Source organism: Hypomesus nipponensis, chromosome 2 (assembly GCF_054491055.1).
Source record: "Hypomesus nipponensis isolate SF chromosome 2, ASM5449105v1, whole genome shotgun sequence".
NCBI lineage: Eukaryota > Metazoa > Chordata > Actinopteri > Osmeriformes > Osmeridae > Hypomesus > Hypomesus nipponensis.
Genome location: NC_140362.1, coordinates 18,252,709 through 18,277,287, shown reverse-complemented (window position 1 = coordinate 18,277,287; position 24,579 = coordinate 18,252,709). Strand labels below are relative to the sequence as shown.

General features: G+C 42.8%; 1 protein-coding gene across 4 annotated transcripts in view; it reads right to left on the bottom strand.

Moving 5' to 3' along the window:
• Positions 1 to 24,579, bottom strand: part of sema6cb (semaphorin 6Cb) — a 79,760-nt gene that overhangs the window by 47,106 nt on the left and 8,075 nt on the right. For 3 of the 4 annotated variants that reach the window (XM_084709502.1, XM_084709494.1, XM_084709518.1), the window contains exon 2: positions 20,999 to 21,103. The gene's annotated coding sequence lies outside the window, so the exon portion shown is untranslated. Of the gene's footprint in view, positions 1 to 2,374; positions 2,454 to 20,998; positions 21,104 to 24,579 lie in introns of all 4 variants that reach the window. The other variant, XM_084709508.1, reaches the window with a different exon arrangement.

The window sequence follows — 24,579 nt, the reverse complement described above, 5'->3', positions numbered from 1 at the left end:
CAGCAGTCACTGGCACAGAGGTTAGATAAATTAAAGTCAGCGGACTTGGCTAAATAGTGCACAATGAACCCCATGTCTGTGCAATGTAAAAGCTAACAGCGTAAGCAAGGGGTTTCATTGTTTTGCTAGCTTGTTTTTCAGAGCGTGACATGGAATAGCTTGCAATATCGATTTCGCAGAACGCAAACTGCTACAGGGCTTCTACTTCATAACTTACACTGTCAGATCTGTCAACGAGAAGCCTCGTTTCAATGTCATGGAAGTACACACATTATCTAGTCTTGATCGTTATGTGACTGTGCTACAATCATTCTATCCTAGTTGGGTCCTGTAATTTCTAATCTCATTTTATGGACATAGTCCCATTGAGAGGCCCTCCTAGTCGTGCTATAATAATGTCTAGGTAAGCCCCATTAACCAAACTGGCTTTTCACAACACAGCACTCCTATTACACAGTGCCCCGTGCATTTTCTGAGCCGTCCTGCCATTCCGTCTTCTCACTCAAATCATTAGTTTGTTTTTTTACACTCTCTATGCCTCCAAAAATCTTTCATCCTTTAAAGCCCCCCAAGATTTACCCCCCAAATATATGCTAAATCTTCTCTCCCTCCTCCACCCTTCCCTGATCTCTTCTGAAATCCCCCCCCCCCCCTCCCTCCAGATATCTCCCAGCAGGCCTAGCGATGTTCACTGGGCTGTGGTGGATGTGATCAATGGCCCCTGGCCGTGGGCGCCTAAGGGCCCCCAGGTTTCTGAAATGGAGGCATTAATAATGCAGGTTCCGGTCTGTCATATAGGCTATTACGAGGGGGAGGCGGGGGCGGGGGTAGCTGATTGATTGCTAATTGGATTAATCTGCTGTGTTTCAGGAGAAAGGAGAATGTAATAGACTGGAGCCTTGGCAAGTGGGTGTGTAATAGGGAGAGCTTGGCATTCTGGGATTCAAGACTATGAATAAAGAGGTCAGGATCAGAAGAGAGTACATCTTAAGATATTTTAGCAAAATGTGCACAAGTTCATGCACTTTTCTAGTGTTTGTTAGACATGAAAGTACTACATGGTGAGAGTTTAAATAGGCTCCACTCTGTTGACAATTGGTACCTTGGTTTAATAAAGACAACATTTTGGGCCTTTGCTCCCTTACCATTAGGCCATACTACATCAGAGACACTCTTCCATGCTCTCTATAATGGCCTCTGAGTTGGCCTAAAAAAACTAGAGTAAAAAAAAGAGTATTTACCACAAAAAAAGCCCATTCTGATGTTATTGCAGTTTTTTTATGAGAATATTTCCACCTTTATTTCCTCAAAATGTTCTTGCAAAAAAAGCAATATGGCTGAGTTTCAGACTTGATGTAATATGTATGATGATAATGTTCAGCAGTGAACACGTGCTGTTTACTAGGACAACAGAAGAGCATGGGAGGCTTTTTTTTAAGAGGATAAAATAAACCTGGTAAAATGTTGCAGCATAGAGAAGTTCCAGCATTTAAATTTTTGCTTCTGAAAAAGGAATCAAACATGGATGTGTGTCTGAGAGCCTATGTGCAACGTCGGTACGGTCCCACTCATTACACACACACACCCACATCCTGCTTTAACACTTTAGCACTGATCCACTTCCACTGGCATACAGCACACACACGTACCCGAGAGCTCCTCAGCACAGTTAACTATAGAAAGCCACCTCGTACTCAGCTGGGGAACAGAAGCATCCAGCTCGAGGCTTTGCGGCACAGAATGTCGCAGTTTAGCTTGTGGACCTGGACAGGGGACCACTGTAACAGTAATAGATTTGCTCAGAATAGGTGGCAGGATTTTGATGGTTATTTTCCAACTGTTGGAACACCCATGGTTGTAATGGATAAATGAAACATGCAAGTAAAAAATATAACGCTGTATGTACATAATGATTTTTGAATACAATTGAGAGCCCTTTCACAGAAAGTTAGAAATAATAATGTAGTTGTTGACCTGTGGGATATTTCTGTCCATATGCCTATGCATTCCTTTATAATTATATAGATTCTCTCTCTGTCTCTCTCTCACTCTCTCACTCTCTCACTCTCTCACACTCACCACTGATCACCCCACTGTTTATGGGACTTTTCCACACAGTGCTATCCAAACATCCGGGCTTCCTCCATTGGTAGTCTGAGCCTGTTCTTTCCCTCCATGTTCTGCACCTGCACCACTTTCCCCTCCCCCTCACCCCAACACTTTCTCCTTTCTTCACCCCATGGCCAGCGCCTGTGGCTGGCTGCAGAGAGAGAGGGCACGCTGCGCTAATTGAAAGCGACCCTGACTCGTCCTTTTTCCCAGGCGCTCTGGCTAGTACCCCATTGCTTGCCTCTGCTGGTGGTTGACAACTGACCTTTCAGCGGCGGTGTGCTATAGCGTGAACTCTGGCCTCAGAGCTCTGTCCTCTTCCTTTCCACCCCTGCCCCTCTCTCCTACACACAGACATACACACACACACACACACACCTCTTCAGACCCATGGCGACAGGTAAAAATTGCAGAGTTGCACTTCCTTATCAGTTGTTTCTTAAATAAGTCTTGAAGTTAACAAGGCTTTAGTTTTACAAAATCGATACTGGTGGGTGCCAGCACCAAACAGCTGGTAAGTGCTTACCCTGATGTATGTCTACCTACCTAAACCTTTCAGTTGCTGTAACATTTCAAAGCTGGATGTTTTGACGGTAGTTCTTTGTCATACAGACTGAGCATTTGATGACCCCCTAAAAAGCCATTCAAAGAGGATCACAGTTTATTTCCTTTAAATAGGATTTCCCACTGAAATGAGACACGCGTTCCCTATAGCAATGGGCCTGTTCCGATTTTCTCTGGAGAACAGGACTGTGGCCCATAATTGAATAGGCTCACGGCTGACTCATAAATCACCTTGAGACAGCATGCTATACAAACTGACACCCCCAATCTGGAAACCTGTGTCTTCATTAAAAATTGCATTATATTGTTAAAAAGAGACAGCCCTCTCCCTTTACTTTGCCTTATACATGTCCCAAAACCCTTTTCCATCACAGTCACACGTTCACCAGAGGACGTTGTTGAAGGTATTGTATTTCATTGTTAGTGAGTTAGTGATGGCCTGGGTGTGAAAGGCATGGGCATCTCTGTGACCAGCACAGCAAAACCAGCAACAACGTACTGAACCACAATAAGATGTACAGTGGTGAGTTAGGGCTGCTAAAGAGCAGACATGGATGACGTAAGGGAAATGTACAGCATAAGTGTCCTCGCTTTCAACCTGAAGGCAATTTGAAGCTACAATTGAGTTTAGCCTATTGGTTGAATCATTCATGGGGGTTAAGGAATACCTCTGCCATTTAAAAGTTGCTCAAGCTGAGATGTGCTTAGGGACAAGGATGGAAGTCTATTAAGCAGTGTCTAATTTTGAAGTCAAAGCCATTGACTTCCTCATTCATGTAAGCAATCACACTAGACTGAAAAAAAACAGCTCTCTCTGCTTTTGTCTTCTACACGGCACACACTTTAACAGGGAAAAAAACTTGAACCCCCCATTTCCCGTATCCACACACACACACAAGAGGCAGCCCTTAGTAAACACACTGGAAGAAACATAAACCTCCAAACAGAGCCAGGCTGTTGTGAGACAGGAACATAAACAGCATACTTTAAATGGATACTGTAGCAGTACCAACAACATTCAATTGTACAAAGACATGAGTCAAGGCGGTTTATCTTCAAATCGCTTTCCCTGTAATCCGACCTGAAAATTTGAATCTATAGGGACGTGTTTAGGGGCTCTCTCCCTCTCACACACGCTGACACACACACACACACACACACACAGAGGTGCAGAGTAGATCTTTATCACACCCGAGCGTGCTCTAGAACCCCCCTTCGCCAAAAGTCCTCTACGAAGGTTGCCCCCTCACCTGTGTCAACACAACATATCCTCCCAGGGTAGGAGCCTGGACTAAGGGTAGCAGGAGGGCAGCCATGCAGGGTTAGGGTAGGGTAGCTGGAGGTAGGTGGCTGGGTATAGCTCACGGAGGATCTCACACAAATGTCAAGCCTGGGCTCCATTTCATTATCTCATCTGACATGGTGCAGAACTCACCGAGCGAAAGAACGCACCGAGCAAAAGAAAGATGGAGACAAGTAATCCTTGGATTACAGCCCTGATGTGTCATTTCTTGCGTTCCTTGGGGAGGAGGGTGGGGGGGGGGGGGGGGCATAACCTCTGCCGTTCCTTCCATCCTCACTCTTCCTGTGCTTGTCAATAGAGCGCTGTGATCCCTATTAGATGACGTGATAATGAACGGCTGTGTCATTTTGACAGCCGTTGGCGCATGCTTCGTTTCCTCGGCTCTCAAGGTCTCCCTGTAAAAATGGCACCTCGACAGACAAAATTTCATATTGTCGAAAATCTTCAAATCTGTCTGGCCATCTCGAAATGTCTGAGAGCCCAGGCTGACGTGCGTGGGTGTTTATGACTTTTTCCTTCAATAGTGTGTGGATTACTTTTCACGCTAGCGACGATTGTAGGGGATAATGTCAAATGCAGCTCAAGGTGAAGGTCATTATTTGCCTTAGATCTTTAACCAACCTGGTTATAATACTGATGACACACTCAGACCTGTATTTAAAAAGATCTGAGGAGTATTATACTGTACTACTAGCAAGGGTTATACACCTACACTTTACATAAATGTTACATTAACTATCATGAAACTAAATGGAAATACCTTTGTAATAACCTACACCAGTAGAATTTAATTAAATTACATGGCAACTACTATGTAACTACAACGTTTTACTGTAGGGCAGTTGATGTAACCTTAATGTAAAGTTCACAAAACTGCCCAAGACCCAGGAGTGACTCATGGCAATCACGAAGGACACAAAAATAGAACAGACTATCAAAGTGGGCAAAACGTGCGTAGCACAGTACACAAAAACAAAACAACATTCCTTGAGTCCTACGAGGCAAAGGAAAGAGACCATTAACATGCTATTTTGGTCGTCTCTGTTCATGCGTGGAGGTAGTTGCCTTTCAGGTTTTGTGTCAATTGCTGTTCTTCATCTGTTCTCTATCTTCAGACAGCTAGTATGAGTTGCAGAACGCTGCTCCACATTCCTCGCACAGGCTTTGAAAGTTCACCATGACATTTCCTGTGGAGTAGCATTCTCCTCCCTGCCTACACAGCATGTCAATGAGGTGCTAACCACAGAGGTGTTCAATTCCAAAACAACATATAAAGTCTAGACACATCGAAACTCTTAAGCACGTGTGACATGTTTCCACACTCACCCCCCCCAACAAATCCATTGCTGTTCATTCCATAACAAGTCCCTATATCATAACTGTCTGCTTTCAGACTCCTAGAACATGACCAACTGACGTGGAAGACAAATACAAAAATAATCACACGCTGGACTGTCTAGATCCCAATGTAGAATGATAAAATATCACAAAAAGTTTACTTTGCAAATTAAATGTAAAGCACCTTTTAATCCTGATAATCTTTTGGTGATACTTTTCCAGCTAATTTACAGTTACTGTAGCATAGAGATGTAGACTTGGCAGGAGGTTTGCAATAGCTCATGTTTCTCTCTCTTTCTCTCAATCGGTCTCTCTTTGCATCTCCCTGCCTCACATATAGCAGACATGTTATTTGTTCAAACAACCCTTTTTCCCCCCACAACGTAAACAGCTGCTAAAACTAAAACAAAGCCCAGCACACGCTGAGACAAAAAAAAAAAACATTCTCTACGCATGTCAGTTACCAGGCCAATAAGATAACCTCTCACACAATAAAGAAGACCTCAAATAGAGGGGGCTTTAGATAAAAAGGCATACATTATTGTTGAACTTTGCACTTCTGATGCTTGATCTTCTACAGTATGTCTACACTGTTTGTGGATACTACAGGGAAGCCTGTGTTCCAAAACTGGGCTGAACATGTCACCAGTCCAAAACCTATCATGACGTAATGATCAGACCACAAATTGTACACACTGAACTCAAGTATAAACAACACTGATGAAATACAGTAAATCACTCCAACTACTTTTGAGCCCCTTTCAAACATTATTCATTCAGCCCGTCAAATGAAAAAAAAAAGACAGTTTGGCCTTCGTGTTCTCTCCCTACTGCTAATGGCTACTTAATGACTGGGGTGTGTAAACATGGTAGGTGAATGAATGGATGCAGTAAGATCCTGTAGAGAGGGTGAGGTGTGCCTGTATGACACTATGCTGTGAGCCTGGCACGCTTCTATGTTTTGGAATGAGACCCATGGAAACTGATGGGTCATGTGGGCTGCCAGGTCGGCCCGGCAACAGGCCTGACTCTGGTCTACTAATGGGCTTCTGGGTTTGGAACTGCCAGTCTTCGGCATCACACTGATGTCTGAGCCAAGACCGGTCTCTTTCCATCTCTCCACAAGCGACACAGTGAGACTTGGTGTTGACCGAGGCTGCGTGAACACACAGCTGTTTGACGGATCCACGCAAGTAAACACACGAGCAGAGATGTGGACTAGAGTACGCTACAAAGCGGAAAATAGACTTTTACTGGAAGGGTAAAAGTAAGGCAGGTTATCGAGTCGATTTGCTGTGTCCAAAAAACCCAGAAAATAGAAACTGGAAAGAGAGAAAGGAGGGAAAAAACAAAAAAGAAATATGAAGCGGAAAAGGTGGCAAGGCCCCCAGTGTACCCCATAGTGGGCCATTTTACAGCCACACACACTGACTAACCCTGACAGGTCAGCTGGAAGACTTGCTGCCAAGAGAAACCTTCGGCGGAAATGGCAGGCACAAAGCTGAATACACACGCACACGCTCTCCATCTCGATTTCCCCCTCTCTTTGCACGTAGATCACCACCTCCCAGAACAGCAAAACAATTTCCTTTTCAATCTGCCACACAATAACTGGGCCACTGTTTATTGACCTTTTGCACGGTGCTTTTCATCAGGCAATCAGTTCCCTGCTCCAGGTACAGAAATATAATCTGGGCCCACGGCCCAACTCTGTAAACTCGCCACCTTCCAGTTGGCTGGAGTCACTAACCCTGCTTCTCCATTCAAATGAGGACGCGGGATGAGAGCCCCATGGGACGATCCAATTCAGGATTGCCAGTCGTTTGTTATGTGCACTGATTGAAAAATCATGGGAGACATGAGAATTAATCTCAGTCTCAACCCTGGTGAAATAAGTTAATAACAAAATAATACTAGGGCTCAGACAAGAGATATTCAAGGGAGCAAATGAAAGAAAGAAGAGTTTTTTGGACATATTCTCCATGCGTCGTTGCTTTTGTTTGTTTATTTGGGTGGAGCAGCTCTGTTGCTTTGGAGCCTTTCTGTCTTTTCCCTGGGATGAGGTTTTGGAGAGGGTGAAGTGTTGACAGGAGCTCTGTCGTGGCAGAAACCTCCCGGTGCCAAGTGAATAACGGTGACGGGGCGAACTCTCGCTCAGCTGATGAGCGACGGGAAGCCAGGCGGGCGGGCGGTGGCTTATCTGCCCAAACAGCTGGAGTGCACCACACCTCCCGCGGTGAGCGCCGCCGCGACTCAACGACACCACACAAGGAGAGAGAGAGAGCGAGTGAAAGAATACGCGAAAACGAGGGTAGGGGGAGGAAGGTAGAGATAAGTGGCAGTCAGAGAGGCAGACCGAAAAGAGAGATGAGAGAGATAGAATAAGAGGTGACGGTTGGGGAATGTGTATAGGAAGAAAGGGGGTGGGTCACAGTGATGGGGGGGCTTGAGTAAAAGGAAGGAGTGACAACACTTCTGCATGCCGCCCCCCCCCTCCCCCCTCTCTCCCGCTCCCGCTCGGAGATTACACCAACCTTGTTCTGCTGCTCACTCACAGCTCGTTCCCCTTCCTCTGCCCCTGCCTTGCTAGAAAGCGCCCGTTCCCTATGTAACACATCCCTAACACACCGGAATTCCATTTGGGAAAGCGCGCCGTGCCAAACTCATCTCCAGAGCCTGTGGGGTGTTGACTAAGCTGCGAGGGGCTGTTGTCTGGGTGCTGCACTGGGCTTTGTACAAGGTGTGAATGTGAGACCCAGGTGTCACTTTAATAGAGACCCAAGTTTTAACGTTGGAGCAGTACCGCAAAGCTGAATTTACCAACAGGCACCTTACTTTGCATCTTTGTGGACGCTGTACACCAACTGATAAATAAGGGAGTTGAGAGACCGTCACACTTTAAACGGTTGGATCACTTAAATGTCTCATTCAGCTATAGCTACAGCGCTATACAAAACAGAGAAAAGCAAGAGAGGGCAGTCTGCCTCTGAGTCTGTCTGTTTGTCATTGATGGCTCCTCTTTCAACTACGTTTACTTTACATTTAGCAGACGCTCTTATCCAGAGCGACTTACAGTACGTACAAGGACATTCCCCCCGAGGCAAGTAAGGTGAAGTGCTTTGCCCAAGGACACAACGTCATTTGGCACGGCCGGGAATTGCACCGGCAACAATAGCCGGATTCCCTAACCGCTCAGCCACCTGACTCCCAACTATTGTAATACAATTACAGTGGGCACCGTCTGATTGATGAAATCAATAATCTAATCAGATGTCATATCATCAATGAAAATGCTATGTCTGCAAGCGCCTTTTTTACACAAAGGAGAGTCTCCCTGCATCCCACAATTCATCATAAAATGCAGGGAGGCTCCATTCCTCTTAATACAAGTGACACACAAATGCCAGTCTCTTCCTGCACCGCTTTAGTATGGGAGGTTGAGTGGAGAGCTCTAAGTTTGCCAATATTTAGCCCAGCCCATTTGTGGTAACCCAAAAACTGGACAGCTTAAAGAAAAGAAAAGTAGGCTTGCTCGATTTGTTTCTTGGCCCCTTAAGTACATGTTTCTATGATATTCACGACACAGAGCAGTAGTTATCAGCATCAGAGGTTTGGGATTGTGAAAAATGACAACGAAGACACTGTTACCCCTCTTTACTCCAAACCCACACTGTGTCTTCACCGTCACACCATACTTTAGCTGCTTTTCAAGATTATCACACACTTTGTGAACCCAGTTGTCTGTGAACAGAGAAACCAAAACTGAGAGCAAACAAACTCCTGCCACCCAGGGTGTGGTAAACCCAACTGACTACAAAACTGCCAACTACGACCAAGTGCGCCAACCCCTGTGTAGAAACAGACCTTACAAAGAGTATAATGAGGATAAACACTCATTTTAAAAAGACACAGCATAGCATGACTGCTCTTGCAACCCCACAGCACAGCCGATAGATGGTACTTTAGAAATGTGTTTGCCTCAGCAAGGGCGCAGATATCTCTTTATTTTCTTTCTTTCTCTCATTTTTCTTGGCAAGTCAGCAGTGGTAATTGGCATGCATGTCCTGGCAGTGCACTCGACGAGCTCGGTCCCGAATTTGGGCACGAAGTACAACGGCTCCGCTTTGCCCACGTAATTTGGTTAAAGCTATGATTCAGCTACAGGCAGAGTCCTGTAGTGCTCTACTGATACAATCCATCACTTCAAATTCATCCATTTTCTCTAATAAAACAACAAACTGTGACATACTATTTCCCTTCCCACGCCAACTCCCCAGCAGGTTACCACTCCTTAGGAATCAACAGCAGTCTGAGTTTACCAAAGCTTTCGATTACCCCCACAATGTCAAAAGCGGAGAGGCAAGAGGTAGCTGGGATAAGTGGGTGGGGGGCGAGGGGGAAATAAGATGTGGTGGTGATGGGGGGAGGGGGGAGAGATGTGACGAATCTTGTCATTAACCTTGCCTGGGTCCGGGGAGAGCCAAAGGATGAGAAGGGGGTGGGAGGGACAGTAGGGAGTAGGGAGGCAGGAAGACTGCTGCCACAGGGGTCTGTCTCCTAACTGCGCTGCACTGTGAGAACGCCTGGCATCCAGATGGACTGAGGAATTGATCAGAGGAGATTGTCCAGAGACCAGCAGAGACAGCAGGCTATATTTAAATATGAAGTGCATCTATCCCGTATGTATGCAATGCAATAAACAGTCAGTGGAATTTCTACTGGGTGTTTGAATTTGGGCCCGACAGTAACTTTGGAGATCAATGGAAGAAGATGCATGGTAGAATGGGAATTGGATTATTTACATCAGATATATTAGGTAACTATCAGGGATACGTTTTGCAGTTCTTCACATCATTTTCCAGCTAAGTGCCAAACAGACCAACTACTTGGATATAACGACCTTGAGAGCAAAAGAACAATATCAGCGTCTTTGCAGGGTGTGTTTGGACCAGAATTTCAAATAGAACAGAGAAATAAACCTTTCGGGTTATCCTGTCGCTGTGTCACTCTGGTGTCCTTTGGAGAGCTGTCCTACTTTCAGCCTGGTCTCTGTGTGACATCCATCTTTAACTGAGAAATGACAGGCCCCTCCCTCCCTGCCAGTGTCATTTTCCCCATCTATTGTTCAGTGTTCAGAGATGGAGCCCAGCACCAGCCATCACCAAAACCTCTCCAATACCTAGCCGCACAACTGATAAGCAGACAGACATGCAGGTGAGAGTAAAGGCTAGAATATAGTGCATTGACACTAGAAAATAACACATCCGGTCACTAGGTGTATACCCATTTATTCTGTTTTACCTGAAAATGACTATTCAGATTCAAGGCCAGTGTTCTCAGAGTGTTAATGTTTTTTTTGTTATATGTGCTTGCTTATCATGCATCCATACTTCAAACCCACTTAGCTTCCAGAGTTTTGTCATGGCACAATAATGATCAGGTAAGAAATGCATGGATATTAAGCCCATGTGCCAAATGGCAGGTTAACTGAAAGACCTTTGAATAGGTGGATCCTAGTTCTGTATTGGAATCCCTTGGGTCCCAGATAGTTCTGGCCGTTCAGAGAATCCTCATCGCCGTGGTAATCACCAATTGACACAGGCAAATAGACTGACCTAAATTGACTCATGGGAGGGCACCGGCAAAAGCCAAGGGTCAATGAACCCAAAACATTCCGGGGCACGAAACTGTCCCTGTAATGCTATTCAAGGAATTCCCGTTAACATTAGGGCTTTGAGGAGACAGCTTGCTACTTCAAGAGAAATAGAAAAACGTGCACAAACACACAGGGAATGGAAGAGAGGTTTGCTCCATTGGCTCCAAGTGGAATGCTAATTAGGCCATGAGAAACAAGACGGCTCTCTCTGAAATGTCACATCCTTGTGAGAGGAGCAGGGATTGCGCTGGGTTAGACAGACTTCTCTGAACTAATGGAAGCCAGTGTTTACTTATCTCTCTCAAGGCAATTCTTGAGCTCCCTACTCTCTTTCCCTCAGCCTCTTTCAGAGAACTTGTTCCCATCTCTTTCCTTCTGACTTTCCGTTTCTCAGTTGATGAATGCTTTAATTTTAAGTAAGCCTTTTTTGGCCACAATTATTTTATAAAATTTTATAAAAGGTGTGCAATTAGCAAGCAGAAAGAATATAAATCTATCCAAAAGGGCAAAAAAGGGAGAAAATACGAGTGGTCAGCTGTAGGACTTATCTAGAGCACAGTTCTGTCTCTCCAAATAGTCCTTGTTTTTTTCTCTTCTTTTATCAAAACCTCCATCATTCACCCTTACAGGAAAGGTCGGAATAAAGTTAATAAGGTAGTCTACAGAGCATACAGACAGTTGTGAGAACATAGATCATAGAGGGATATTAGTGTAAACAAATAGAGTGGTTTGTCATGAAAGGCGACACTTGAAGGGTGTGTTGGCCTTTTTAAATGGCAGGCCTCATTATCCATCTGGGTTCATTACATTTAAATGGAAGAAACTGAGATGAAGGGAACACTGTTAACGGAATGGAATACACACAGGCAACAAAATCTAAGCAAGAAATTAGATTTATGAAAAATATTTGAGGTACTTTTCCATTTAGTCAATGCATTACGTTTGTTGATGGACTCCACCCGAAAGTGTGGGCCCTGTGCACAGGAGCTCTTCATTGAACTATTAGAAGCAGAGCAAATGTAATGAGCCTGTCACAGCATGACTCAGGTGCTTGTGCCTCCCCTAACCCCCTCCACTCCTGCACTCCCATCACAACCAGCTCAGCCAGTCACCTAAGAATCTGTGCTTTTGATACTATATAATAAACACTGCCGGGGCTTTAAAAATACGGAATGAGTTTTAGTGTAAAAAAAATGTATAGAGGTATATATATATATATATATAAGGACAAAATAAGAAAACTACAGGCTCTGGTGGGCTCTACGCTGGCCGCCAGCTTGTATTTCGTCTTAGTGTCTTGATTTGTTTAGAGAGTGTCGGTGACATGCTAAAAAGAGACTCCCTCTCCCTTAGCCTTGCCAATGGCTACAAAGTTGCTGTATGTCACTCAAGATCTTTCAGCCACCAGGAAAAAAGAACGGGTGACTAAAAAAGAGAGGCAGAGAGAAAGCGGAAAAGATAGAGGCTGAGGAAGAGAGACGTCACGCATCCTAATCCTGGCCTCCTGTGGCGCTTGCTGTATAATCTGAGAAGAGACTGTGGTATTCACATTTCAAAAGGTGGAATATGTCAGCGATTGAACATTCCTGACTTCCAAGCCAAGCACATTAAACATTTGTTATGCGTTGCAATTTTCCGACCGTCTCTGGCACTATTCCTCATTTGTTGTTAGTTGATATGTTTCTTAGTGTGTTGCTGGTCTAGACTAGAAACACAAGGCTAATGTTTCGTTGGTTCAATAACCCCTAAAGTCAAACTGATCCACCATTTGTTTCCACACGCATCGAAGGGCGTGGGAATATCTTTCTAACCGATCAATGCAGTTGGAAGGGTTACTCTGAAGTATCGACTTGAACTGTTTAACCACACATCTACATGCCTGTTGTGGCCAACTGCCATGGAAAAGAAAGGTTCAAAAGTGTAAATCTATTCTCTGTTTTCGCAATACCTAACAGATCCCATAACAGATCCCAATGACACCATGCTGATTTGTTTCAATATCTTAAATATTCAAAACATTTCAATGCTTTGCGACTTTCCCTCTGTGATTAGGATTCTATTTGTTCCATCATGAACTGAACACATGAATCTTTCATTAGAGAACCCACACTGGTATTAAAATTGTGAAAGTTCTCTGACACACAAACATCAATCAGCTCTTGTTAGCATTAAACTGGATTCTATCAAGCTTGGCCTTGAACAAACATTGCCTGTAGGCTTTTGGCACACTCGAATAGTGTGCGCTAATGTTAAACATGCAATCAATGTTGACATGCCTTTTCATGTTGCATCAAGCGACTGCGAATGACAGTTAAGGTGGTGAAGAGCCCTAATTCTCGGCTGACATGTCAGATTTGAATATGAAAACATAATAGAAAACGGTGATTAAAACCCAATTAGAGTGTGTGCAGATGAAAAGTCAATTAGCGCTTCAGAGGCTGAGAATGGGCAGCTGCCAAGGTGAGGACAGAGGAAGAAGACAAAGAAGAAAATAGATTAAGTGAGTGTGGAGGTAGGAGAGGAGTAGGAGAAGAATACAAGAGTCAGAAACGAAGCTATGAAAGGATGTCCAACACAAGACTCATGATGATGCAATTTGAAGTAAAACACGGATGTGCCCTCCTGTCACCAACCACACGTATATCGTGCCCACTCCGCATTATGTGGTGTTCAAAGGTTTTAGCCAATGGGCCAAGTTGAGCCCCATTTAGAAAAAGCCACCAAATAAACAAAGCCTATGCAAATGACACCATTATACAGTCCCAGAGCTTCCCTCCCAGTTGAGCTCCCTCTGATTGATCCAGAATAATTTATTTACTCCTGTAATGACCATTGAATATGAAGGAGAGATCGAGAGATAGTGAGCGCGAGAGAGAGAAAGCACAGCCATAGTGTCACTGTCTGGTTTTGATCACCGGCCCTCAGCCCACAGGGAGCGGTGTTTGCCGTGTTGAAATACAGTGGTGGTGACACGCTGTCGCTGGAGCCGCGGCTCCGTGGGAGAGCAGCCAGAGGCATATGCAGGCACAAATAAACCGCCACACACGCCTCCCTCCCTTTTCATGACAAACCGGCCTTGGTCCCGGTGGAAAAAAGGCAAAATGAATAACTAAGAACCAGTGGAGTGCTCTGCGCTTCAAATCACTGAGAATGGCTGGAAATTTGCGATACACATAACACTTAACACTCTTGCACTGAGGTGGCCCGGAAGAAGAGACTAATGAGGAGGTTGGAAGCTGAGGGGATCTTTTTAGAGAGGTGCCAACCAGGGTTTGAGATGGTTTGCTTTGAGTGCATTTGTTATTGAAGTTTGATGATAGGGATGCAGTCGACAGCCCTGGTCTTAACACTTAAGGGTTCCTCATTACTCATGATGATATTTGACAAAACCAGGGGTTGTGTGTGGATACAAAGATACACACAATTACAATGCACCGAGTCTTGCAGTCACGCACTCACTTGTGTCAGGGTGAAGTGTTTGCATTGATTTATTTTACCCTAAGATCTGACGGGTGAAAAAGGTAATAAGGAAGAAGATCTTGAAATGTATCAAAAATAAAAACATTTCAATTCGATATAAATTGGGGTCATTGACAGTGCATGCGCCAGATGTTCAGCAATGTCAACTGTACTCTGTCCAACAAGGCAAGCAGTCATTGCCCATATGTGTGTGTGTGTGTGTGACGTGTGTGTGAGAGCGCAAGCATGTGTGTCCTTATCAAAGTAATTTCATAAGGAATTCAAACTCTGATGGTTTGACAAAAACAGTTCCATGTAAGTTGTCCTCGATCCACATTTCCATGTGACTTATTCTTTTGTGTGTTTGTGGGTGTGTTCCTTCAGTCTCCATGTATCTTTTTTTAGATTGCAGTGTGGGTGTGTATGCAATTGAGTGCATTGACATGCAAATTCGTTATTCTTTCCTCTTTATGGCTTTCATGTCCTTTCATGCATGTGTATCACTCCCAAACAGCCTCAAAAAGGTACCAGGCTGACTGCAACTGGAACAGCTGGTAGTTGACCAAGTCCCAGTCTCACTAGCTTGAAAGAGTCATCCAAGGATTCACGCTGTTTACATTACACCACAGGAAAAATGCCTCAGCTTCATTGTCATGGTTTGGGCATTAGTCAAGGAAAGAGCAGACCTAGCAGCTCACTGTAGGCTTCAGCTGAATGTGATCTGAGGCTTAACTGGATTCTAAACAGGAGGCGGATGGATCATGAGGACAGTGTGCACATGTTTTTATTCAGGGCACATTTCATTATCCATAATAGCAATAATCATACACCCTTGGCGTGCAGTGGTGAGAGCCTGAAGCCTTTGGTGAGATGACTCAGCAAGGAGACAATATTCTCAATAAGAAATGTAATGCAAATCCTGTAGTGACCATCCATAAAAAGGTTAGATTTTAGGTGGGAAGTAAACTCCTGGTTTGGGAGATTAGACATAACTTACAGCATTGTGATTCAAAAAGGTAGAAGGGCAGAACACCAACAGAAAAAGAGGAAAAGGCCACTCACTTTTGGGCTAGGTTTGATTTGAAATCTGAATGCAGAGACATGTGTTGTTTGTGTAGGCTATACTTTTTTCAAAACACCCAAGGGAGATGATAAACCACTGAGCTAAAGTCATGAAAGCCATCTCTTCTCCACAAAAAAAATGTAATGGACAAAAACATGCCTTTTAATATAATTCAAATTTATGATGTAATTAAATACATTGTACAATTGCATATTTGAGATTCTGGATTCAGTGATTCAGGGACTAGTTTTTTTTTGCTCTACACACAGTTAAGCCAACTTCCTTTTCAGTTGGTGGTGATTTTTTGAGACACAGTGTGTAGAGTCTTACACTGGCAGTTAGACGAGTGCTATTGATTTTTTGCCTCTTTGCCCATTCTTGTCCAATCCATTTTCGCTGTTTAGAGGCACTGCAAAAACTCAGAAAGGACTGTCAGCAACGCAAGGTGTACAGAGTTCTTTCCAGTGTTGTGTTTTCCTGAGAACCAGTTTGTTCTCTCATGGCATGCGCTTGAGCCAGGTAGTGGCACCTGTTTCTACCTGCTGTGTCCTGTTCTCTGCCAGCCACTCCTCCCTCAAGCGTACTATATTAATGCGCACATAAACACGCAATCATCAGCTGTCCAATCAAGCAAAGCTTTTTTTCATGGCATACTGAAGCATAATCACTGGGCACCAAGGCATGTACTGTTAGCTAAGGAATATATGTTGCCAATTGCATTAACACTTGTTGGGTTTTCCCTTATTGAAAACAGTAACATAGATTACAACCTTGGGGTTGTGTTTTGGAATTTGACTTTAGTGTAAAGAATAAGTCCTCAGCATTGCATAAAGAGCAAGGTCCCTCAAAGTTGAGACTTGCCTTATCTTGTAGAATGTCACCCCAACTGTCGACTGTCTTGGATTAAAACTCTTGACAACTTGATACAGGGGTAAAAAAAAAACACAAAAAAAACAATCCCTTGCTCCCCAGACCCCATATGCTTAAGGAGACCAGGAGCCAAAAACTGAACAACACCTCCACAAGAGTGTGCTTGACAGGGCAATCTGAGTGTAATGGAATTGAAGTTCTCCACTTTCAGCCACAGAGTGCAGAATCACCATGGAAACCCAGATGGTGGTTTGGCAGTTTTGAGCGTTTTCAATTTGAAACACTTTTTCTTAGTAGGACCTTAGCTTTATGGAGCATCTGAAAGCGATTTCTTTCCAGCTCATGAAAAACCGCACTTAGATACCTTGCTTTTTCTCTGGTCTGCCCATCTTCCTTTACACTTTTTGTACGTACGGTAATCATGACATGCACATGGATTGGGCATGCTTTAGTTGTGGATGATGAAGGGTGGGAGATTGTAGGTAATGACAGGTCCATGGCCAGTGAAACTTTCTTGAGCTTTCAGCAACACCTTTTGCTTACATTGCCATTTCAAATACCTACAAGAGGCAAGTGAATTGAATAAATAACGGACAAAATGCCAGAAACAAAAACGCAAAAAGCTGGAGACAAGCTTGTTGAAGCAATGCAGGAGGAGGTGGCACAGAGACATGTGAAGACTGAATAGGGATGAGATTGGCTCACTGATGCCGTGTGCTTTCCAATCACAGGCATATTGAAAAATCTTGGGTGAGTGAAGATAAGATGGGCGAGAAAGAAGGGTAGAGAAAAGATTGGAATAAATAATAAAAGTGGATGAGAGAGCTAAAACAGCCTGGAGAGAAGGTGATTGAAAATAACCACCAACAAGGTGAAAAGATTTAATAGACTGAAAGAGAACAGTGTTGGATTTTATGGTACGTACGTGCATGTGTGGTGTTGGTTACTCCATTTTAATACTGAACCCCTCTATGGTCTGATCCAAGTAATATTCTTATGCGTCTACCTCTTCTTCATCCATCTGCTCTTTTTGGCTATCAGCTAAACCTGTCTAAACCCCGCTGAAGGGTGTGTTAAGGGGGTCAGAGTGGTGATTGGGGAGGGGTTTCTGAGACACTAACCTTCCTTTAATGGTTTAGTTCTTATTCCTCTACTGACAAAACAAATAGGAGCAAGTATAGTACTATGATCATTTCACATATGAATTCTTCAGCGGGGTGGCCATCATCTCAATAACCAAGCTACATTAACACGAGCAGAGAACATTTGCATTCCAGTAAACAGATTGCAATTACCCATTAGAAAGCATTCATGGGCAATTAATAAAGCAATCCCCTTAATGCTGCACCTAGGGAATGTACGAACATCAATTACACAAATTGGAATCAATAAGATAAAAATAAATTTTAACATAATCTTTTTAACATAAATCTTTTTTTTTTTACAGTAGTAAACAACCCCTCACTGATGGAAAACAAAAATGTACCGGACAAAATCACCATTCTCTAAGCAAGAGAACTTGAGAATGAGCAAAACAGTTCCTCTGTATTTGCTATGGAATTGCCCATACTCATTTAACAGATTAAAAAGGAGAAGAGGAAGAAACAGTAAATGACCAAGAACTAACGTGTTGCCAATAGTGCTGATCAGGCTAAACACTTTAGTGAAACAACCTCCAAGTATAACTGTATAACCTATAAATCTCTCACGTAAACTAACGACTGTGTAGTTTCATTACTATAAAATGCCTCTTTAGCTCTCAGGACCTGCAGTGGTGAGGACCACGGGCGTAGCCAGAATTTTTTTTTTGGGTAGGCCTAGAAACATACGGACAGGTATCTTTTCAGTTTTTTTTTTAGTTATTTACTTTGCGATGTGCACCCGGTGCATAATTTTTCTGAGATATTTTCGTTTTTGGGTAGGCCTTACAACAAATTGGGTAGGCCTGTGCCTACCCAGGCCTACCCGTGGCTACGCCCCTGGTGAGGACTGAACAAAATACAAAATTCAAGTTGATTCATTTTATTGTCACTTAAATTAATGCTTACATAATTGGTGTTGCTAACTGAATAGAGTAGCAACATTTTGTATACTAATGTAGCCTTAGTTAATGACAAAATCCTACTTATTGTGAACCTTTACAGAAGTAGAAGCTACTGTATAGTTGTCTAAGCAGCACATTTAGCTGGGTTTGTAGAATGGCAGAATAGGAGGGTACTGGATCAGTCACCCTTGCCACACATCCCGTCACTTTCATGATGGGGAAGAAAAAAAAAACGGAATCCAGCGCCCCAGGAGTCCACTTAAGCTAATTACTAGGTTGCCCGAGCATGCTGCATTCGTTAAACAAACAAGAAGGCAAGTGTAAGCTGGGTGTGAAGGCTCCTTCCTCGAAATCTTTGTTTTATTGTAATCAAGGGTTTAAATGAACATGCCCTTAACTATCCAAGGAAAAAAGACACTTGATTACGGCATACAAAATCTAACAAGAGACAAATAACTTGGATTATTTCTACTTGAACAATTACAATTGTCTTTAATGAAAGCATTAAGTGGGTTTCTTTCTTTCACTTTAAATAATGCTTTTATGTGAAAAGAATGCTTAACTTCTTAAATAGGTGAAGACAGCTGATTTCAACATGGCCGGCAATAGCCTGTCCCAATCAAGCAAATTGCTGTCCCAAAAACATTTTAACAAAATTACTAATAGCAGTGCTTTGCTAGACACTAACCTGGATTAAAAAACATTCATTATTAATGCTCTCTAGGGTCAAAGTTGTGTCCTTCCTCCTTATACTCAGGTGATTAGATACTATTCAGTTCAGGAACACAACATGAAAATAAAAGTTTAAAGTTGCTACCTTTTTGTCCTGTCTCAAAGTAGTCTCTCCCTTGAGATTCTGCAGCATTACCTTAGGGATTGTGCAGGTGAAAGCTAAGGTGACCCCTTTCTGAGCATCTGAACAAGTTGGCTAGCTGTGAGCCTCACAACCCCCCCCCCCCCCTCACACACACTCACACACACACACACACCCACAAACACACACCTTCTCAAGCCCCATCTCCCTGTGACTTTGAAGACCGGCCAGTGAAGAGCTTTGAAAAGCCTTCTGCGATCTGCCCACCATGACCAGGCACAGGATTAACAAACCCCTGAAGGATACAGTTGGATGATGGAGGGGGTGGGGGGGCGGGGGGGTGGAGGGCAGCCTTTTTTGAAGGGGTAGCGTGTGCGCAAGCATTTCCCCTCTGGCCACAGCTGGAAGAATTAACAAGCTACTAAGGAAGCAGAGAACAGTCTCAAGTCTCTTTTTTTGGCTTCCCCAGCAACCAATTTGTGGTGAAGAACTGAAGGAGGCCGCTAATTCTGCCTGTGACCTCCTCTTGCCTCAACTTTCAGCCTTTGTTGTGCAGCTCATAGGGAATACTATTTTTCAGTCCCTCTTAACTTTGAGGTTCCAAAATCCATCCCAGAAGACACCATTTTTGTGAGGGTCTTGGATGACATACAGTATCATTAACAATAATAATAAAAAATACAAAGTAAGGTACTCGCCATGGTACAAAGTCAACAAATCTCATAGTTCAAGACCCAATCACTGAAACATGCAAGTTTGATGACAATGGCTTAAGTTTAGTTGACTTAATAAAGATTCTCACCATTCACCCCCGATAGCTCCTCCCCACAATTGTACGTCTGCCACCCTCATCTCAACTCCACACCATCTCGCATCGAGCTCTGTTCATCCTACTTCCTTTGCTATACTAAATCCATTCCAGATGGCACAGTGTCAGGCTGTTGGTCGCAGTCACTCTTTGCTTCAGTTGCTCAATTTCAGGCACAGGGTATAAAAGAAATGGAGGAAGGTTCGGGCCACGCATCTGAAGAGTTTACGTAGGCCAAATGGCAGGTTAATTAGGAATGCAGCCAGAGAACACATGCTCTTTTTAGTGAACGAGGGGGCAAGTTCTCCAAAGATGTCCTCACTTAGTCAAGTGGATGGCTGAGGAAGTTGTCAATAGACAATGTAGCACAGAAATGTTCACTATTCGAGTAGAAAATCGTAAGCAAGACAGACACCTATACAGGATACGCCAACATGTCTTTGCCTTGCTAAGACATTCATGAACATTGTCTTGTTGTTACAAGGTCAAAGCAGGTGGGCACTTGGTGAAACATCTGGTACAGCCCACCCTTTTGATGATCTGGGCTGGTACCACTGCAGCTTGGCCTAGTTCTCCCTTGCCTTTGTTTATGTCAGTTGGTCACTGTAGACACACATGTTGACTTTGAAATTGTCATCATGTTGCACATGATGACAATTTTCTTACACCACATTTAAAGCCTACAGACTTCTTGTTAACTAACCCCTTAAAATGATGAAATGAAATTATGTGCAATCACTGAAATTAAAACTGTCTTAATTACATTTCCAGCACTATCCATTAATCAAGTTGTCATACTATTCATCCAGCTAGCAGACCATTCTGCTCCCTCATTAAACCAATACAATTCATACATATTAGGAATTCCAAGGCTGTGTAAAACTGTTTAGAGTGCATTCACGTCTTGGGATGACTTCCAATCAAGCTCCAACATTAATTTCATAACAACCCTGATACAATGTGCTTTTACCTTGCTCCAATCAATCACAACCCCAAGATCTTGTGATCCGGCACTGTCGGATGCTTAGTTGTAGCTGATGAGTATGGTGGTCCAGAGTGATATCCCAGTGTCCATCTGAAGGGAGGCAAAAATAAATAAATATATATAATCTCATAATAACATAATGTCCATAGCAAAGGTTATAGACATGTCATGATATTATTTTAGTGTGAATCAAAGACTGTATATTCTCAGAACAATCCCAGTCAGGTTTTTAACCATACATTACAGAACTTCACACCTCAGAGTTTGAGTACCATGTCAATCAAATCTGTCTATCAGCATCATGCATCAATTAGTATGTTACAGAAAAGTGTGGCCATCTGCTGAATGAAGTTTCTCAGCACTGACAGTCTTGTTGATTAGGTGAGCCAACACAATATGTTTATGATTTATTCACCAACTCTGCATACTAATAAAATCAGTTGATTCTTCATGCTGTGCTGCTTTGTCAGCTGTCAACATATTTGTATAGCAGACCAGCTATTTTACCAAGCAGAAGTATTGTTATTTTTACAGGTTTCATTAACAAAGATACTCATTTCAGTGGCTGTGCAGTGGTGATCTTTTCACAAATCATAGACTTGAAGCTGGAAAAATCTCAAGACATCTCAAAACACAATCTGTTCTTTGGTTTGAGAAATATAAGTTTTTTTTAGTTTTTTTAATCCTTCAACAGGCAGGACATGGTACAGCTAAATAAATGAAGGTGTGGTGGTTTGATAAGCAATGCTGCTCCTTTCCAAAAAGCTGACACCTAAATGAAGCTTAATTTGGAAAATAACATAAGGTTGAAAATAATCTGATGCTTAAAAATCTCAAACTATAGGATGTATATTGCTTGTAATGTATCCCACTTATAGTGTGAGTTACAGTATGAGGAGTTAATCAAGCCTCAACCCTGTACCAACACACTGAATCCATGGGTGGACACATCAGAGACAGGCAGTATGCCACCACACAAAGAAACAAATCATTGATCAAGATGAATGGTTTATAGGTACCACTGCCACAATAATTTTCAGAAATGAACCCCAAAACACCAGTTGGAAACACCACAAGACCTCAGTTTCAGTCAGTCTTGAAACATCAATCGCAACTATAAGACCTAATGTTATGGAAACGCGTTAACCTGATAATTGTTCTGTAAAATTCCTTCAGTCAGGAAATTCTTGACTCTCCCTTTCAACGTTCGTGTGTACTTGAAGTTGGATTGAACTAGGTTAACAATAAATTGTCTGCAATTGTTTTTTTGATGGTAATTAAACCGTGTCACTCCAGTTCAAATGTTGGATTCTCATCCCCATCAGACCGATTTTAATGACTACATTGGGTAAAACAGCAGCCCATAGATTAGCAACCTGATCAGATGGCAGCCACATGCTGATGGTAAGTCTCCTAAACCTTAAATGAACCTTCTAGCTTATTTCTCTCCCATGGTCTCAAATGCAATACTTATGGATCATATAGCCCTATCTGGGGAAATTTGGAAATGTGTTGGATCCTGGCCAACGTGATATAGTTATCTTCTTTTTTTGTGGGGGGGTGGGAGGGTGCTGGAAAAATATTAACAAATGTCGGTACTCAATCAACCAGCGTACCACAATAGATGAACTCCACTCGCGGTTACACAGAAAAGTTATTTTTTTAAATGCATTAAAAGGTTCCAGACTGCAAATTGATCTATGATTTGAGAGAGAATGTTGTAGTTCAAGTAATGAAGAAAGTTATACAAGGGATGCACAGTTCAGTCAACACTGTAGATCAATAAGCCACCTGTTAAAAGTTGTCTGAATGACTTACTTTTGGCTCCATCTACCAACAACTAGTCAATGCAATATCGACAAATCAAAGTAATTTTGCACTGAATACAGCTAAACCATTGGTGTAATTCAATTAACTTTTAAGGCTCTGACCCTATTGCATGTGCAAATCAATCTAAAAGTGTCTCTAAAGAGGTCTCTATATCAATACGTTTTACACTGAAGATATGATCAAAGTAGAATGAGGAACAACTTAGAGAGACACATTATGAAACATACTGCACACTTCAGGGAAACGTTATCAAAGGAGGGTCTGGCACTAGCCGTGCCAGCTTAATCTGTTCCGACTGTGTATGGTTTATCCTGTAGAACTGAGAGGAACTATTCCAAACCCAGAGCTAAAGCAGTTCTGTTCAGTCTGGGCTGCAACTCAAGTCTTGAGGAAACATAAACGCCCATTGCTTAACAAGTACCACAAAGAAACTGAGAAAATGAAAAAAATTGGCTTCTAAACCATGTTAGAAGATGTTTATTTATGACTTGTTTTAGCAAGTCTGAAAGGAGCATTCTATAATCTCATCAGAAGTGTTCACACATAACTATTGGAAGGACAAAAACATCTTGCACCTGACACTGTGCTTCTACTACTGTCTTTGGGATACAGATCATTAACAGTGAAATAGGAAAGAATGTCTTCAGGGAACTAGAAGAGTTCATCAGCCAAGAGTACAAAAAACAACGATAAACATAACAAGCAGCAATGATCGGGACAAGCAGTCCAGCAAAGCATAAACAAGAATCATGGTTTCAAGCCAGAGACATAAATTGAAATCACAGCACAAAACAACAGTTATCAGCCAAAACATTTTCGCTTACTGCACTATTAAACTAGGTTTGACCCAAGGAATTACATTGTACCTCATTTATTTCTAATCGGGTATACGATTCAAAAGTTTGGTCCAACTTTGACCCATTGGTGGCTCTAGAGTGCTCCAGCCGCGGACTTGAAATTTGGTGAAAAGAATCAGGAGACTGTTCCCCAAACAGTGTACCAAACACACTGTTGTACCAAATGTACAAAAAAAAACATTCATACAGCCCGCCATAGAATATGAGTTGTAAGAGAAAAGGTAGAATCTCAATGGGTGCCTTTGCAGACATCCCTAGGAAACAAAGAGTAACTGAGAACAGGGAGGAAGACATGGAGGACAGGGATGGTGAGTGAACTTCATGCCCCCTCTCAGTCTCTTCAGTGATGGCAGCAACTTGATTAATCATGGAGCCTAAGGCGGAAAGACTTAACAGCTCATCATCCAGGATCAAACCCCAGGATGCAGGATCAGGTCCGTCCAGGGCTCTGCATTACGAACTTGTAGAGATCATCCACAGCTTTGGAGCACCATGTCACAATGGGTGGTGCACCACCCACTGTCCTCCAAACTTAAGAGTTGACCATATGGTTCTCCAAAATGGTGTTATCCATTTGAAGTCATCATGAAAGAAAAAAAACATGGTGCTATTGTCTTGAAATCATACTATACCTAATAATAAACAGTAAGAGTATTTCTGATTCAATGCCATTGATAAATGCTCATTATGATCTGCATTATATCTCGCAAACTTTTTGAGCAATTACTATGTAAAAAAATTAAAATCACTGTTGTAATATGGCAATGTGTAGGGCACACATGGCTATGCAAATATAACAGTTCAATTTGTATCTGTCCTAGTTCACCCTTTGAATAGTCACTTTTGTAAAACATGTCACTGTAACATCAACCTTTTGCT